Below are 17,285 nucleotides of genomic sequence, written 5' to 3'. Positions count from 1 at the left end.
ACGGAATGGCTGTGATCGAGCGCACGAAGACGAAGTATAATCCTTAGTAGAAGTTTAATATATAAACAGGAGGGGAACATAATAAGATAGAACAGAAACAGGTGTGGCGGGACTAATTAACTAATGATGAACTCAGGCAAAGGAACACAGAATACAAAACCAAAACAGACCAAGGCCAAGTCCACACGAATACGGGTATTTTCAATGCGGTTCGGCCATTCGTCCACACGCAAACACATTACTTGGTCACTGAAACCGAACTTTTTAGAAATTTCCTGCCAGGGTAAAGATTTTTAGACAGAAGATTTGGCCTTTGACGTTGGAATGCGTGCCGCTATCTCCTTTGTTTGACGTAAGATTCCAGGCTTCTGATTGGTCAACACGTCTTTATGTTAGGGTTATATCGCCACCTGTTGGTTTGGCATGATTTGACAGCACTTTATAAATAGAAAGCATTAGGGGTTTGTATGCCACCTCCTCAGAAACACCACACTTTTGACCTCAGGGCTGGGGATCAGCATCAGGTAATGTGGGAATGATGATTACAAGTCCTGAAACAAGGCGTTGTGGCTGTTTTTGAAATATAGTACAATATACGCTCAAAGGTCTAGTGTATGAAAGTTAAGTTAGCAGCATCTAGTGGTGAGGTTGCGAATCAACAGCTCACTCCACCCCACCTTTTCGAATGACTACGGAGGCTGACACAGGACTAAGATGTTTTCATGTTTTTGCTTCTTTGCCGAAGGAGATAGCGTATAGTAGAGTGGTTTGTCCATTTAGGGCTACTGTTGAAACAACAAATTCCATGTAAGGGGACCCCGCAGTGTATGTAGATAGCAATAGCTCGAAATAACACATTCTGCCTTTTATAATACAGTATATGCTGGTAACAGGCTAACACACACGTGCACACAAATATACTGTACACACGCACTGATTTTGGCAAACTCAATATGTTCAAAGATGTGTGTCCATCCTCTTCTATGCAAAAAGATTTGTCTATATCAGTAAAATTAATTTTTGAAACTATGACATAGAATGCATTACAATTAGTAACACATGGCTCAGTTAAATAAGTTATAAAAATGTGTAACAGCTAAAAGATAACAACTAATTGGAGAGAATTTAATGTAAATTGAACACCCAAATGGTGTTTATTTAAAAAAGCTGTGGGGCAAAAGGGTTACTTTCATCCTCCCGACAGCACACCTGTTACATGTCTAACACCTTGAGTTCTGTGTGGACATAAAGGTATTTAACTGCATTGTGTAGGGGTTACACAAAGCAGACATGAATTTCAGGCACTGAGAATTGCTATATTGAATTGCACTAATGTGGAAGATGGTATAATAAGGGGGGGTTGAATGGGTGATTTGATTAGTCAGATGCTATCCAAGGCTGGTCTGGCTAATTAATGCGGCTGTGATGAACACAGGATGAACACAGGAAGTCTAGACTGTCAAAGGCACATGGCCGACTGAAAACATTCTCCACTCGCATACATAAATATACCTTATTTGATGGTCAAACACATATACACACACAGACGTCACTGAAGTGGATTTATTATGTACTAAATGAATGTGATGCTTAAATTAAATACCCTGAGGCCATCCTACTCTACATCCAACTCAAACTAAACAACTTATACATCCTGCATTTCTTAACCATGTGCGTGTTTCGTGTCAAACATAAACATTTTATGTTTTTTTGTAATGTTTTAAACGTCATTCATCAAGGTAACGTTATCAATAACATGTGTTGTTGATACTAACCGTGTTCCCCTCATAAAAAAATCTAAAAAGTGTGTTGTGGCAAGCAACACTGTTCTGCTTTTCTACTGCTAAATTGTTTGTTCCTTTATTACTGTTGACAACAATGGCGAGCAGTGGGGCCTACATAATTTGTGACTTTATAGAGCGTAGACTCATTTTTAACCAGATACCACCTCTGTTTCATCTTCTTTATGTTCACACTCTCTCTGTTGACTCATAGATAAGGTGTGGTTAACAGCACCCTACAGAGAGAAATAGTCTCTTTATAGGAAACATACTCCAGCATCATTCTCATAACAAGACATCACTGTTATGCTTCGGAAACCCAGACAATAGTGACCCTGCTGTGGGACAGCAAGGTCAAGCTACAAAGTAACTCTGGTAGTGTTGGTGTAGGTAGCGAAGTAGCGTGTCTCAGAGCAACCTCACCCTTCCCTTCACCTATCACCTATGATGTCCACAGAATATTGGCCAATAAAAGCACACGGAAAACTAATTTGTACATTGGAAACCCTTCGTTATTCAGACACAAATCCAAAACGAATTTTAGTGACTTGAAAGGAAAAGTACAAAGATCTGTATTCAGTGAAATTATTTTTTTAAAACTATGACATACATAGAAGGCATTACAATTAGTAACACATGGCTCAGTTAAATAAGTTATAAAACAGCTGTGACAGCGTAAAGATAACAACTAACTGGAGTAAAGTTGTACAAAAGTACAAAGATTTGTATTCAGAATCCTGTGCACATTTTTTGAACCAAATATAATCACATAATTTATTGCAGCAGATATATAATCAGTGACAGATCGATTTTCAAGGGATCTTAAAAGCATAAATATTTCTCTCTGTTCTCTGTCAGCTGCCTTTTATGTCACAGTTCATGTTGGTTGGTGAAAAGTTGTACATCTAGATGAAAACTCTTCTTTATGAAATAATGAAAACCAATCATACCAATGGCATTAATCAATCCACATGAAAAAATACTGTATTATTATACTTTATTATCGTACTATAGTAAACCCTAGTATGCTCATTTAAAGCGTTGGTAACACACGCAATCTCATATTAATCTTTTTTAACATAGTACTGTATACTTCGTATCTTCGAAGAGTATTTAGTTTGATCAAATATATAAAAGACTGATACAGCTGTACGATTATTTAGGAAAACAGGCAGGCATCTGGTAGCGTGCAGGGGAGGTGGATCTACAGCACGTGTTGTGCACACAATACTTCATCGCAATTATCCCTGCATAACTGTTGATTCTCTACAAGTTTGAGTTGTTTACCTTATGAATGTACACGCCGATTGCCAGCAAAACCCAGACATTTAACCCAGGTTCGCTTACCACTAGGGTGTGCACACATTATGCATTAAGTGAATGGTTGGCTGAAAAGATGTGTCTTAAATATAGATTTAAATTGGGAGTGTGTCTGACCCTCCTTGATAACATTGGGGTTGTGTGATCGTATTTTCTGGACCTGGTTAGAACTCTGGCAGCTGCATTCTGAATTAGTTTGTTTATTGATGATGCAGGCATGGAGGTATCAAGCCCATTTACTATATTTATTATCAACATTATAAACAATAATGCCATATATTCTTGTCACCAGAGTAAAATAGGCCTATATGCTTCTTTTTCTTATCAAGAATATGTAAAACAAGATAACCATATGTATCACAGACTGTCAGTATACAGTACATTGCGTTTTGTTCTGGGTTTCTTGTATTATAGGTATATATGCAGTTTTTTATGTGTTTTTCAATTTTTGAGAAAATTTACTTACGCCACTATGGTCGAACCGTTTAAAAAATAGAGTGGCATCGCACGTATTAAAGTTTTATCATCGTCAGGCTACTGTAGCACCGGTATATCAAGCAACTCCGCCAGGAACTGATTTGGAGGTTACCTCGTCTCCTTTTCTCTTTATGAGTTATTCTTAAACGTACCTGGACGCACAACAAGGTCAGACTGGCCAATTATGGAGTAACATTCATACTCACTGAGGAATATGATTATAAGCCAGGCTGATGTCATGTGTACTTCATGTAAGTGTGGCACAGGAGAGCATTATTACACTCCATCAGAGGTTAGAGTCAGGGCGCCCAACCATTCCACACATCCCGTATCGATTACTGCGTGTGTAATAATATGTGATCTGGTCTTTGTCTTTCATTAAGAGCTTTCATCTGGACTTGATGTCTGACTCATCTCACTGTCTGTATTTTTGCATGTGTGTTGATTCTCAATTCTACTTCCTAAATCCCAAAGATAGATTTCTGAAACTTTCAACGGAGCCAATGATTTTGGTGCTCAACTAACTTAACCCCCCCCCCACCAAAAAGACAGGACATTCAGTTTTGTGAACTTTTCTTTTTACAATAAAGCTCACTCTAGTTCCATGTATCAGTCCCCCCCCCCTCTTTCCTTTCAATGAAAGCAGTCGTTGTTTAAGGAACTTTTGCCCCAGTGTTACATTACACTGTTTCAACTAAGAATGTGTGTGTGTAAAATCATAATGAGTGTTTTTGCAGGTGTGTGCATTTGTGTGGGGCTTTTAAGGGACATCTGAGCTGAGTTTTTGTGAGTTTTCCTACACGATATCGTGACACTGTCCCATTTTCCATGGTTATGGATATTGGAACAAGGCAAAAGAAATTCCAATCACAGCCAGGAATATGTGCTGCTCTGCCATACATAGAGACAGTATTTAAGCATAATCTGTCAGCTTATACCCTGTCTACACCAGACGCTTCAGATTTGCCACGTCGAATCCAGTGTGGCGAAAATTTTTAATTATAATGGGTTGTAGTGTGTTTCTAAAGTGTTTTGTCGTGTCGCGTCCGGTGTAGACATGGTGTTAGCCTTAAAATAGACACCAATACTAGATCTGTTACTGGTGTGTGCATGTGTACAGTATGTGAGTAAAGTTGAAAGGTGGATTTTGACTTTATTTCTTAACATTACTAATCTACTTTTACACACTGTTTTGGTAGATTCTCTTGCTCTTTCACACACATACAGAAAAATGCATGTGACATCTGTATGTATGTGTAAGAGCACCAGTTTGACCAACCCAAAAAAGATTTCTTCCCTTTTACAATCAAACAGCTCTTACTGGTTCTTACTGAAAAACCAAGAACAAAGAACAAGCACTATTGCATCAACTACCATCTCACAAAACTCGCTCGATGTGTTCAGACCATGTTGTGCACGTACACACACACACATATATACGTCCAAAGGATGTGCCAAAGGATCATTTAAGATGATGTAAAGATGCTACACAGAGACAAATCAGTATTGATGCACAGCAGCCATTGCGAGAGGACGCTTGAATAATCGGTTGCAGACACACACACAAATGCAGAAGAAAGATTCAACCATTTTCTAAGCAGAGAAACTCTCATCAAGGACAACCTTAGATGTCTACTCAATCTAACCACACACCAACCCATTTCCTTAGCAACTGTGACTCATTTCCCTAACAACACGACTGAAGCATTGCATTACAAGCAAAAGAGCTGAGAGGTAGTTCATCTGAAAAAAAGACACATTTCTAAAGGATTACTATGAAAGAGAGTAATTCTTTTCCCAAGCTCTGCAATTCACTTGTCACATAAAAGATTGTTATGTGCCTTCAGGTGCTTTCAAATCTTAATATGCTCCCTCCTACTTATTCTCCACTTATTTGATATTGTATGCCTCTAAGCTTCTACATGAGTGAAAAAACATCAGCAGTGTAAACATGCCAAACACAAAAAGGATGATTTAAAGCCCCAGTGAAAAGGACGTCAATAAACTGATATAATCTTACATGCTGACAAGATTCCCATTCAGTAGATATAAGCGTACAAAACTGACAGTCTGGCACGTGCGCAAAAAAATCTAGAAATTCCATGTCATCACGCTAAACTTCAGCCTCTCCTCAAAGTTCCCGTCCAATCAAATCCGCTTTAGAATTGGAAGAGTCCCGCCCCCTTCACTATGAGAGCGCCTCAAATCAACCACTTGTTCGCACATTTCATATGTCCAACATGATGAATTACGCATGATGCACTCGATGGGAGATGGGGGATGATCCAGACATTGTAAACCTTTACATTGAAGTCTTAATTTCACGAGGGGTTGCATGATAGTCTGTCCTCCGGGTCAGAAACACGATAGCACAGAGCTGATAATTTTCGCGATTATATGCGTAAATCCACTGAGAAAACAAAACATATCTGAAGTTTTGAATACTGTATACTGTATTTTGAGGCAGAGTCTGACGAAAAAACCTCCTAAGACGCTAATCAACAAGAAACTCCAGCACGACTGGAGCACGATGTTTCTCAGTGGCAAGAGACAACTCTTTTCATTAAAAACTGTTGTGCTTTTGCTCATCATTGAGATAAAATAATATTCTTGAAATAAATACTTTGAGAGTTAATAGATTGAATACTTAAATTAGCTGAGTTCATAGCTAGATAAACAAACTGTAATTCCCCAGAAATAACGTTACATGTTAACGTTATGCATTAACTTCCTACTTCGCTTTTTAATCTGGTCAAGTATTTATATGTCCTATCAAGTGGATTACAAACTGCATAAACCACCCCTTGCAATACTACAGAATATTTCAATCGGTTTTGGCATTTATAATCTGATTGACGTGTTTATATGGAGCATTTTCATTCGGATTGGATTTTTAATCCGATTGCATTGGTCCATGTAAGCGTAGCTAATGAGGGAAGTTTGTAATTCCTCTTTTTGTTAAATTGGTAGCATCCAATAATTTCCTTATATCAGAAAGTGATCGCAAGCGACCAGAGGTACCCCTGCCCTGAAAACGATCGTGCAGGGACATGTTTGTTTTCCATTCATTACTCAGAAACGCCTCGTTCATCCAGGAAAACTCACGCGGGATCAGCGGAAACTCGCGTTGCGGAGTCAGGGGCGTGTTTAAACAAGGCATTAGACTAAGACAGCCTGCTACAATCTAACTTGTTTCGACACAGATTCTAAATGTACTGATAATATTTCAACACTTTTTCAAATCTTTTTACACGCGTCGCGTGCTCTCATAAACACACAGGCGTGAACAAATCAGTTGTTTCCAAATTTTTTTCCTTCAGAAAGCGATAGCGACTAGCGTCATTTTGGATTCAGTGAGTGGAATATGCCTCTCTCGGTCTTCTCTGTTTATTGACCCAACAGCAGCTTAAAGTTACTTGTAAGTGAATGAAAGAATGAATGAATGATTACAAAACAGCGTTTACAAGCAGCTGTCATTGTTACTGACTGGAAATAGGCACATAAACATTCGTCTGCAATTATTATTTAATGCCTGACAGAAACATTAAATATGTAAACAACTTTGTTGGGTATTCAGTTGTATTAAAATACAGTAAGTTCAGAGAGTAAACTCATGTACGTCACAATGACATCACAAACATTCTTATTAGCACATAACATCATCACCTTGCACCATAGTGACGGGTAAAAATTATTATATTATATTATAATATTATGACAGATTTTTTACGAGCCTGTCCATTAAAAAGACTATCGCAACCTCACTCGATATGTTTAGCGCTCTCTGCATTTTTCAGTTGAAATTACATCAAATAATGCTGCGGATTCCAAGGCATTGCAGTGGACCTTTAAGAAAATGAAAAGAAAGGAACAGCAATATGCCACAGGAAATGTTTTCTAACCAATGTTTCATCACATACCATTTAGAAAAGAGAGTCTGTATAAAATGCCACGAAAACCATACACAAAAACCATACAGTCACGTACTAACATACGTGACATTGTCTACATGATCTGACTAGCCCAATCCTACAGTGAAGTCCTACGAGTGCAATATTGAGCAAAAAGCACACAAAATCAACACAATGCAATTCATAATGCACATTTAAAATCATCGCGGCTATAAACAGCTTCACACAGGCACCTGAAATACCTTCAATGGCAACTGAAAATCCTGATCTTCAGAAGATCCCTCAAGTGTTAGATCCACTTTTAGGACAAAGAGACAAGAGCGCAAAAAGGGGCAAGAACACGAAAAGGGGCAAGACAGGAGAACTTCCACACAGTCCACAATGCACTCGACTGCCAACCAGGGATAATGCCCACACCTCCGTCTCAGGATAAAAGCGCGTCTAAAGGAGACATGATGATGACAAGGCTAGACAAAATATTACATCAGTGCTGCAAGCAAGCACTTACTGCGAAAAGAATGCATGTGTGTCTGCGACATCACAATATATATTTTTTCATATTATTACATAGCGCTCTGGAATACACTGTTCTTATTAGTTAATCGTGCCATCCACCTCCACCACACATCCTGGATTGAGGCTGCTGTGCCACAATTCATTTATTTCACATGATAAAATAGAAACTGGTCATACAATATTACATAATTACAAATGAATCTTTTGTGTCCTATTACCAATTTATGTAACATGCACTACTATCTGGTGTACTGATTTGCGTTTACTACTGGCTGAGATTATCCCATACGTATTTTTGACGTGATCGACTACTGTTGGAATGCTAGCCTTTGTGTCAATGTGATTGGGATGGGATTTTTGAGGGTGTGGGAGTGTATGGGCAGAGAATATGTAACAATTAAACAAACCAGTAGAGGCAGATTACAAGAAAAAATGCAATAACAGACAACATGTTTTTCTTTTAGCTCAATAAAAGGATCAAACAGTCTTAAATGAGAGAGGATACAGCAGTATACTAACATTTAACACAACGTTTGTGTCATCTTAAACCCAGATGAACTCTTTGAAGAATGCTTCTTCATATTAAAGTCGTTCACATAACATATTATGACCTCAGACTGGATTTTGGTATCCTCAACAGCTTCACTAAATAAACCTTTATAAAGAAGACCCATGTCATTTTGTGAATAGTTTTAACAAACGTCAATGTTTAAAAAGGTTGAACAAACTTTGAACTATCCTATGATATGGATGCTAGCAAAATATCAGAACAGATGTTTTGTTCAACTAAGCTTGATTCTAAGCTCTACAAAGTATAATAAAGAAAGAAAACACTGAAGCTTAGCTTATCCATCACGTGATGAGTTTTATAAGTGGAGTCAAGCTTAGCTGAATGCTTTTTCAAAAGATGGTAGTAAACTCTACAACTCTTCCAAACAGCTTGGCAGCTTGACCTCCAGCAGTGTGAGAGCAGGTCATAAGAGAAAGAATCTTAAATAGACTAAATGCTTCACAGCCCAAAGAGCCAGAAGAGCAAGTGCACTGAGAGGGCAATAGCTTTGACCTTCTGAATGACAGTCAGGCAGTGAATGTACCAGACTAAAGCATAATTTATAGTTGTGCGTAGGACCTACGCCATAGACAACATGCTGGTTTTCCTTTATACTTGTGCGTCGTTGTCCACGTCGACAGGCAGACGCGTGTTGCTTGTGTAACCAAGACGAGAGCCTAAGAAGAAGCTGCTCATTTGAGAAACATTAGCAGTAAACAGTCACTTTTGTTGCAGCTTGAGATATTAAATACAGAACAACAAATAATTTATAGATATTCGGAAATGCGTTTAAGTAAATATGATGCTATTGCAGAGGTTTTTTTACCTGAGGGAGAGGTTCAAACAGATCAATCACAGCGGTCTCCGTAAGGTCCGGATACGCAGAGCTACGCACAGTTTGCGGCGTAGACCTTAAGCATGACTATAATTTATGAGACATGCACCGAAATTAAACCTCTTGGCCGAATACAGTTTTTCATATTTCTTCAGCCAATTTTTTCACTATTGCATAAACTGAATGGTAAAATGTGCTTATTTATAATATAACTTAAAATAAAATTTGGCAAAACAAGTAGGCTAAATTAAAACAAGAAATTAGTCTAAATAGGGGCTATAACTGACTGCTAAAAGAATGTACTGTACTCTGTAACCATACAACATACACTTCATTAAAAAGTGTCATTCAACATTATAAGCTAAAAATAAGAATAAACGAAAACTGTTGGATTATTATAGGCTACACTTCAAAAAGATATAAAGAAAAACGACATCCAGGCAAGCAATTCTGACTGACAACCATTTCAGTTCACGTCTCTCCTCCAAACTCCACCCAAAAAAGCACAGAGCATACTTTGGCAAGTTGTTTGGTACAGGGAACTGTGCGCACGCGACCACTGTACAATGTCAAAGGATGTCGCGAGCAACGAGACTACGGTCAGGCTGCCTGCTTCAGTCTAAAGTACACAAGTTACTGACCGGTAAAGACAATTTCATTCACGGCAAATTCTGTGCTGTGTCTGTCTGTGACATTTATAAAAATGTTCCACACACTGCCGACACGTTTGCTACATTAATAAAGCTCTTCACTCTTTCTCTCTCTCTGCGCCCGTTGCTGCTTGATCAAATCGCATGTCTTTTTTTGCTATTTTCGGTTGCCGAACATCCCTACAAATAACGCTGAACTGTTTGCTTAATGACTTAATACAACACATGTATCTCATGCTGTCAAAATCTCCCTTCTACATGATGTTTATGTGCACTGTATTGGCATATGTTTTATTCTCCTATAAAGTAAGCTGAGATGGACCCAGTATATCAGTCAAACAGCACAGGAGACAACAGTCTGAACACAAAACTAAAGAATAATAATGATCAGCCAAACCACATATCTGACTAAAGCTTTTAAAGAGCAGATTGGCACCGTTCTGTCTCATATTGGCTAGCTGATTACATTAGTGAATGGATTGATTTTGTGTAATTGCCTATGAAAACATGGTGAGATGAGAGGAATCAATAGTCGTCAACTCATAACATAATGATCGCCATTACAACAGAGGTCATTCTGCCCAGTACTTAAACTTCACTAAACAGATTATTAAAGGTGTCATGAACTGGCCTTCATTATTACTTTACACTGTTCTCTGAGGTCTGCTTATGATGTTCACATGGTTTTACATTCAAAAACGCTCAGTTTTTTGTGGGTGGGCTGCATCGAAGACTTGGAACTAAACGCCCACAGTTCCCAAACTGTTCCAAAAGACAGCAGTGTGCCCTGTGATGTTCATTTCTGTGTGTCTGTTTGACAAGCTACGTGCTTAGTTGGAGCCTTCTGTAAACTTGGCTAGACATGTAGGTCACACATAATCAGGACATATAAAGAGTTCTCTAACAAAGCAATAGTGACGCATCGTACATGTATTTTTACTTACATAAGATTCCTGTCAGATTCAATATTGACAACACAGCATTGCTTTTTAATCTCAGTCTTTCGGCAAATCCAACATCGATATGTGCCGTGTTTACAAAGGAATCCACGGTGAAATTAAGCAAACAAACTATTTTACCTACATCAACCACGTATTCCTAATATCAGAATCTGGAGGAAGTAACTGTGTTCTTCCACAGCCAGGCGCTGTACAATATGTTACATGTGTGTTGCTTGGTCACTCTAAATACAAATAACAGTGAAAGAAGTCCTCACTTTTGCACATATGACACAGGGCTAGCCGCTGTCGTGAGCACTTCGCTAAAGTGACAGGGTTGCCAGTTCTTCACAGAAAAAAATAAGCAAATAAAGACAAGACGAAAATAAACTTGTTTATATGTTTTATAATACCAAAAAATCTCAAAATCTGCTACTGACGATGTATTAAGCTTAAGTGTCGGACTTTTTGATCTAAGACCATACAACCAGCATAAAAGCGCTTATTAATAACGAACATGACTGCAAAAGAGCGCTGTGTGATGCAGCCTTCCGATCATAAACACAACAGCATGTATCAGCGGTTTAGTTTAAACTGACAGACAAAACAAACCTTTAGCCGAGAAAATATGTCGCTATGGTTACTAGTTTTTCAATCATCAAAAATGCGGGAGTGTGTACTATGTGTGCATGGCTTAAGTTATTCAAGAACCAGTGGGCGGGGCTAGAGAAGTAGTTGTTGATATTCTTCTGTGGAGGCGGTGTTTCAACCTATCAATGATGTCCATTCAATGACCAGGGGCCTCATTTATAAACGTTGCGTACGCACAAAAGAAGGCGTACGCCGCTCTCTACCCAATAATTGGTATTTATAAAAAACAAACTTGTCGGGAAAATGTGCACTCAAGTGCCTTTTCGGCATTAGTAATGAACACACTGTGCCCTTCAAACAACATTTTTCTCCTATTTTCCACCTCCCCAACGATAACTTCTACTTCACATTGAGTGAAGTTACATTTTTCTTTATTTCCTCTCTGTATTTGCCATGATTTCGCAATCGATGAATATTAACTTGTGGGCGTTTCACGGACTATTTATGGGCAACTATAGGCGTGACATGAAGCCGCAAAAGCTGCGCTACATTTAAAATTGATTGTGATTTATTAAGGGAAAACTGCTTAGGATGTGCGTGTGCGCGGTTTTATAAATCTGAATATTTCTGTGCGTACGCATGTCCTTTGATTCATCCGTACGCCACTTCTGACGCAAATCCTACGCAAAGTTTTATAAATGAGGCCCCTGGTGTCAATAAATGTTGTCATTTCAGTAACAAGGCCGTCTTCAGTACTGACACTACACAACTATGTCGTTTGAACACGATAAGCTTTTATATAAAAAAGCTCAGGTTAAAATTGCTTTCTTAATTCATGATACCTTTAAAGTAAAAAGCTGCATTTGATATGCCATTAAAGGCGGTGGGATTTAAGGTCAAATAACATTTCAGAAATATCACAAAGAAAAAGCTAATTATTGTTACTTAACAATTTAGTGTGTGCATGCGTGTTTAAGAAGACTGGAGGCAGAAGTACGTTAAGGAAGTCACTCCCTTAACCAGATTCCATTCTGTGGAACAGACATATCTGTGTGGATATTTGGAGAGTGAACTACAGAAAATCTCCACAGGAGGAAGGGAGTGTTAAACACACAGGACAGGGGTGAAACTCAGGGGACAACAAAGAAGAACTGAGACCATTCTGAAGCATAGTTTTACTTGATGGCTTAAAGGTGCTGTGTGTAATATTTTGGAGGATCTATTGACAGAAATGCAATATTATACACACAACTATGTCTATAAAGACCTTACATAATGAATATTTGTATTACATTAGAATGAGCAATTTCTATCAACACACACCACAGGTAATTTGTAATTTGCCATGATGTTTCTTCTACACTAGCTATAAACGGACAACCTGCTCTACAGAATGCCTTATGTAAATATGTTATCTCCTTCTGCGAAAACATGATCACATCTTAAGGCTAAAGTATAGTCCGGCTGTCCACACACATGGCATAATTATCAACATCAGTAGGGTCTGCGGTCATCCCCAAACCCATTCCGGAACACGTACAACAGCGCATGCGTCCACTCGGTGAAGTACTGCGCATGTGTCAAACTCATTATGTGTTTGTGCACGAGACGGACACAGAAAGTTAAGTATACACGTCCCTTTAGCCCTGTGTCAGCCTCCGTAGTGCTTGAAGGCACGGGAGGAGTGAGCCGTTGGTTGCAATTCGTAACCTCACAGCTTCATGCTGCTAAAGTCTTGTCTCATTGTTCCAAGGTTACAAGAGCGGAGCGGGCAGGGCGCAATCCATTCCTAGACCTGACAAATGCTGGACGAAGGAAGTGACGTCCCTACAAAACTTCAGCCACTATTAGATTATTAATGATAATTTTAAATCTAATTTTTTTTATTTTGCCTTGTTGTGCAAGCACTGTTGAGCTTGTGCAGAGGCAGCAGTTTTTGCCAGAGGGGAACTGGAATCCCCTGGTTAGGCCTGGTTTCCCTCCGAGGTTTTTTTTCTCCTCCAATGGAGTTTTGGGTTCCTCGCCACCGTTTGCATACTGTTTTGCACTGTTTTGCCTGGCCGGGGGGGCTGCTAGAATTTCTTTATTTAGTCTTATTTAATTAACACTGCATATAGGAATTTATTGTGTGTCTGATATTTGACCTGTGTTTTGAATTCCATAACCTTTTATGTTTTACTTATAGTCATTTTTTCTTGTACAGCTGCTTTGTAACAATGAAAATTGTAAAAAGCGCTATATAAATAAAGCTGACTTGACTTGACTTGACTAAATTTCATCCACTTAACCTTTTACTAAACCTATTTTCTTGACAGGACTGGTAAAACTGTTTTCAAAACATGCTTTGGACCAGCACCTGTTACAGACCTATTATATGCTGAGCCTTAGTCAAATTAGAACATAAGTATTTTTACAAAAAAACATGACTTTGTGTTTTGAGATGAACCACTGTCACTGATGTTTTCAGTTTATGCTGTTTTCAGTTTATACAGCTCTTACATTTATTCTGCATGGTTCATCTTCAATCCAAGCCTTTTGTTTGCTACTTGCAAAACACACCTCCCAACAATCTAGATTTGGCAACCAGAGCATTTGCATTCACTGGTAATTTAACCATCTCAATTGGAAATGCACAGGATCAACGGTTAGAAGATAGTGTCATAGTGAGCCGTTCCAATAGTAAAGAGCAGTTCTCCCAAACACAAATGCCACAAAGTCAGATCAAGTTAAACTAAACTTCTACAGTCATTTCTGTAATCTGCGCATAACCTCAAGAGAAAGAAACTGAATAGTCCCCTCTCAGCTGATCTTATTCTGAATTTAGTAAATATAACTCTAGATTTTTAAAATTAAGTTTCAGATCTTTAAAGTTGATTTTAAGCATTTGTTTCATCAGTAATTCTCCTCTGTTCACATTTAGATGGCAACCCCAGTGGCTTTGTTTACTCACAGTATACTGCGTATGATAAGGCTTTAGGCCATCAAGATTCATGCAAACTAATGTATTCATTTCCTGCACAGTGACAATTGCAAGATTCACAGGGGTTGCTTTCACTATTACCATAAAATGGTCGATAATTTCTATATTATGCTGTATATACCGTACTTCATAGCATTTTAAAGTTTCATATGATTTGGCAATAATTAACACCGTTGATCTTCTGCCTGTACGCCGTAATATCATCCTGACATCAGAGCAACACGACCATGATTTTATTTCAATCATAGAAACCTTGCGTCAACTCACGTTGCGCAGGACAAGCCTATGAAGTTGTTTAAGTTATAATCTATATCTGAAACAAATGACGTGTTCGTAAACATTTTTCGACTTGGACCACACTGTAAATGTACCAACAACAGTCTCATTAAACGGTGTTTTTAATTCAGGAATGTTTCTTTTTTCACGGAACTGGACTGATGCCCTACAGACATGAGAGGAGACTTCCGAAAAGACGAGACAAAAGACGAATGACTTCATTTCATCATATTGATGACAAGGAATGTGAGGTTTTGAAAAGGCAAACAACACGTTTTAGAACAACATTAAAAGAAAACACAAAGAAGAGAAGAGAAGCTTCCATCCGAAACTCTAACGTGTTACAGGTAAGTTATCAAAACCGCTTAAGTAAAAAACCTCACTCACCTGACCGCTTTCGTCCAGTGTAGAGATTTGTTCTTTCTTGCCGACACCCCTACAAGAGATTTCGTTTTGTCCTGCGGTCCTGTTTTTCAATGTAAAATCTTCTGTCCGTCTCGACTCCTTCGCGGAGGCTCAGATAACTGACTGTTAGTGCGCGCGCCACGGAAACATACGCGCGAAACATTTGTGCAATGCGCGCGCCTCCCCGCGTGCAACAATCCTTCAGGTTTACAGTGTTACTGTAACTGCAATGTACCCATGATGTTTTGTGTGCTGTCGCTAAGGAGTCGTTTTATGTTAATATGGAAATGCTTTCGCCAACATTGGACGTTTGTTTTGAAATGTTTTGTGTTCTTTTTGTTTAGTTTATGTGTGAGAAAGCATTTACAAAAAAAGTGGTTATACATTGTTCGTCGATATAACACGACTACATTTCGTTTTTTAAAGTGCATTTTATTGTAGAATACATGTTTTCCCTCTGATTAAGTAAAAAGTACAATTTGAGCTTTTTCGCCATTTTTATGTACACAAAAATATTCAAAACATTAATATGAGCCACTTAAATAAAGTGACACAGCCATACAATGACTCAAAACAAATCTTCCAAATCACAATCAATCATGAAAATGTTATAAAAAAATTATAATAAAATATCATTAAGTATATTTAATTGTTTATATATAATTGTTTATGAATATGTATGTTGGAGTCTTGGATGAGACTATTGTCAATAAAACACTATGAAAAAACTGCAGACTGTGCATATAAGTGATCCAGCTGGAATAGCTTAAATATTCCCACAAACTATCAGTAGGAAATATACAAAAGGTATTACTCGACAGTATGCCTGAACTATTTGGTAATTCTGCTTTTTGAACATGAGATGACTGCTAAAGCAGCAACAATCGTTCCCAAAGCCAAGCATCACATAAATATCATGGTATGACTATTTGCATGCCAAAGACAATACAGAAGAGAAACATCCGAGTCCAGCCTCTACAAATGATTTGCATCATTACATAAATTATAACAATCCTTCCATTCAAGGTCTGTGTCTGCAACATTATGAAGACCATCAGAACACCAATTTAACATTATCAATGCTTTCAGTCTTGTTAATTTTGCTGTACTTGCACATTTCTGAGGCATTAGATATTCAGTAATGTGTGGTTGCTTGAACCTGATGATTCGTGTTGAAAGTGCTGTTGAAAGCAGGCACTGCTTACTGTAACACAAACTGCATTGGCCCTCAACATACAGCTAACTGAACGACATTAATTGATCTTGGACAGTTTACATAATATCAGGTTTGCATAAGGATGCACTGTCTGCCTATTAGATGCATTACTCAATGGCTCTGCTATATGCTGGCTATTAGCTGGCTAAATGGCAGGAAACAATTATATCAAGACATAAGAAATGTTTTCAACATGTAGCACATTTACTTTAGGTCTAAATCTGTATCAACTTGTCAAAAAGGTGTTTAGAAATGTCACGAATAGTAAATATATCAGCTTGGTAAATGATAGTTGTGCTGTACTTTTTATTGCATGGATTGAAAGGGCAAAAAATGGATACATGTAATGTAAATAAAACTGTCATATGAGTATATGTTGTGGCACTTAAGATCTTCCGACTGTTGTCATTTGTTACTCTATTCCAATGCTATCCATCCGGTTACTGGCTTTGATACTTCATAGACCCATATACACTTAACAATACAGGTGGAGTAACTAATATTACCTCATCAAATACCAACATCTCTTAAAATTAGACAACAGAGATCTGTGAGTATATGAAAACTTAAAAAAAGAAAATCAAAGGGACTTACAGTGTATGAAATAAACTTGGGTTGTACCACCATCTACTGTTTATCTGAAGAACTGCATTAATATTTCCAGAGCCCAGGCATTCATTTGCTATACATCAGGATATCAGGATCCAGTGGAATGGAAAAAATAAAATAAACAAAATAAAAATCACACAAAAAGTCTTATCTCCCTTCAAGTAGACCAGCCACAAATTAAAATACTTCAACCACTTTTTCTATATCTCTGTTAAAACGTTACTTTGAGA

General features: G+C 38.1%; 1 protein-coding gene across 2 annotated transcripts in view; it reads right to left on the bottom strand.

Moving 5' to 3' along the window:
- The window catches only part of adcy7 (adenylate cyclase 7), a 38,325-nt gene extending 22,881 nt beyond the window's left edge, over positions 1 to 15,444 (bottom strand). Inside the window, exon 1 of one of the 2 annotated variants that reach the window (XM_079467004.1) lies at positions 15,213 to 15,444. The gene's annotated coding sequence lies outside the window, so the exon portion shown is untranslated. The remainder of the gene's footprint in view (positions 1 to 15,212) is intronic. The other variant, XM_079467005.1, reaches the window with a different exon arrangement.
- Between the last annotated feature and the right edge of the window lie 1,841 nt (positions 15,445 to 17,285).

Source organism: Barbatula barbatula (genome assembly GCF_947034865.1).
Source record: "Barbatula barbatula genome assembly, chromosome: 1".
NCBI lineage: Eukaryota > Metazoa > Chordata > Actinopteri > Cypriniformes > Nemacheilidae > Barbatula > Barbatula barbatula.
This window is presented reverse-complemented; position numbering and strand designations above follow the sequence as displayed.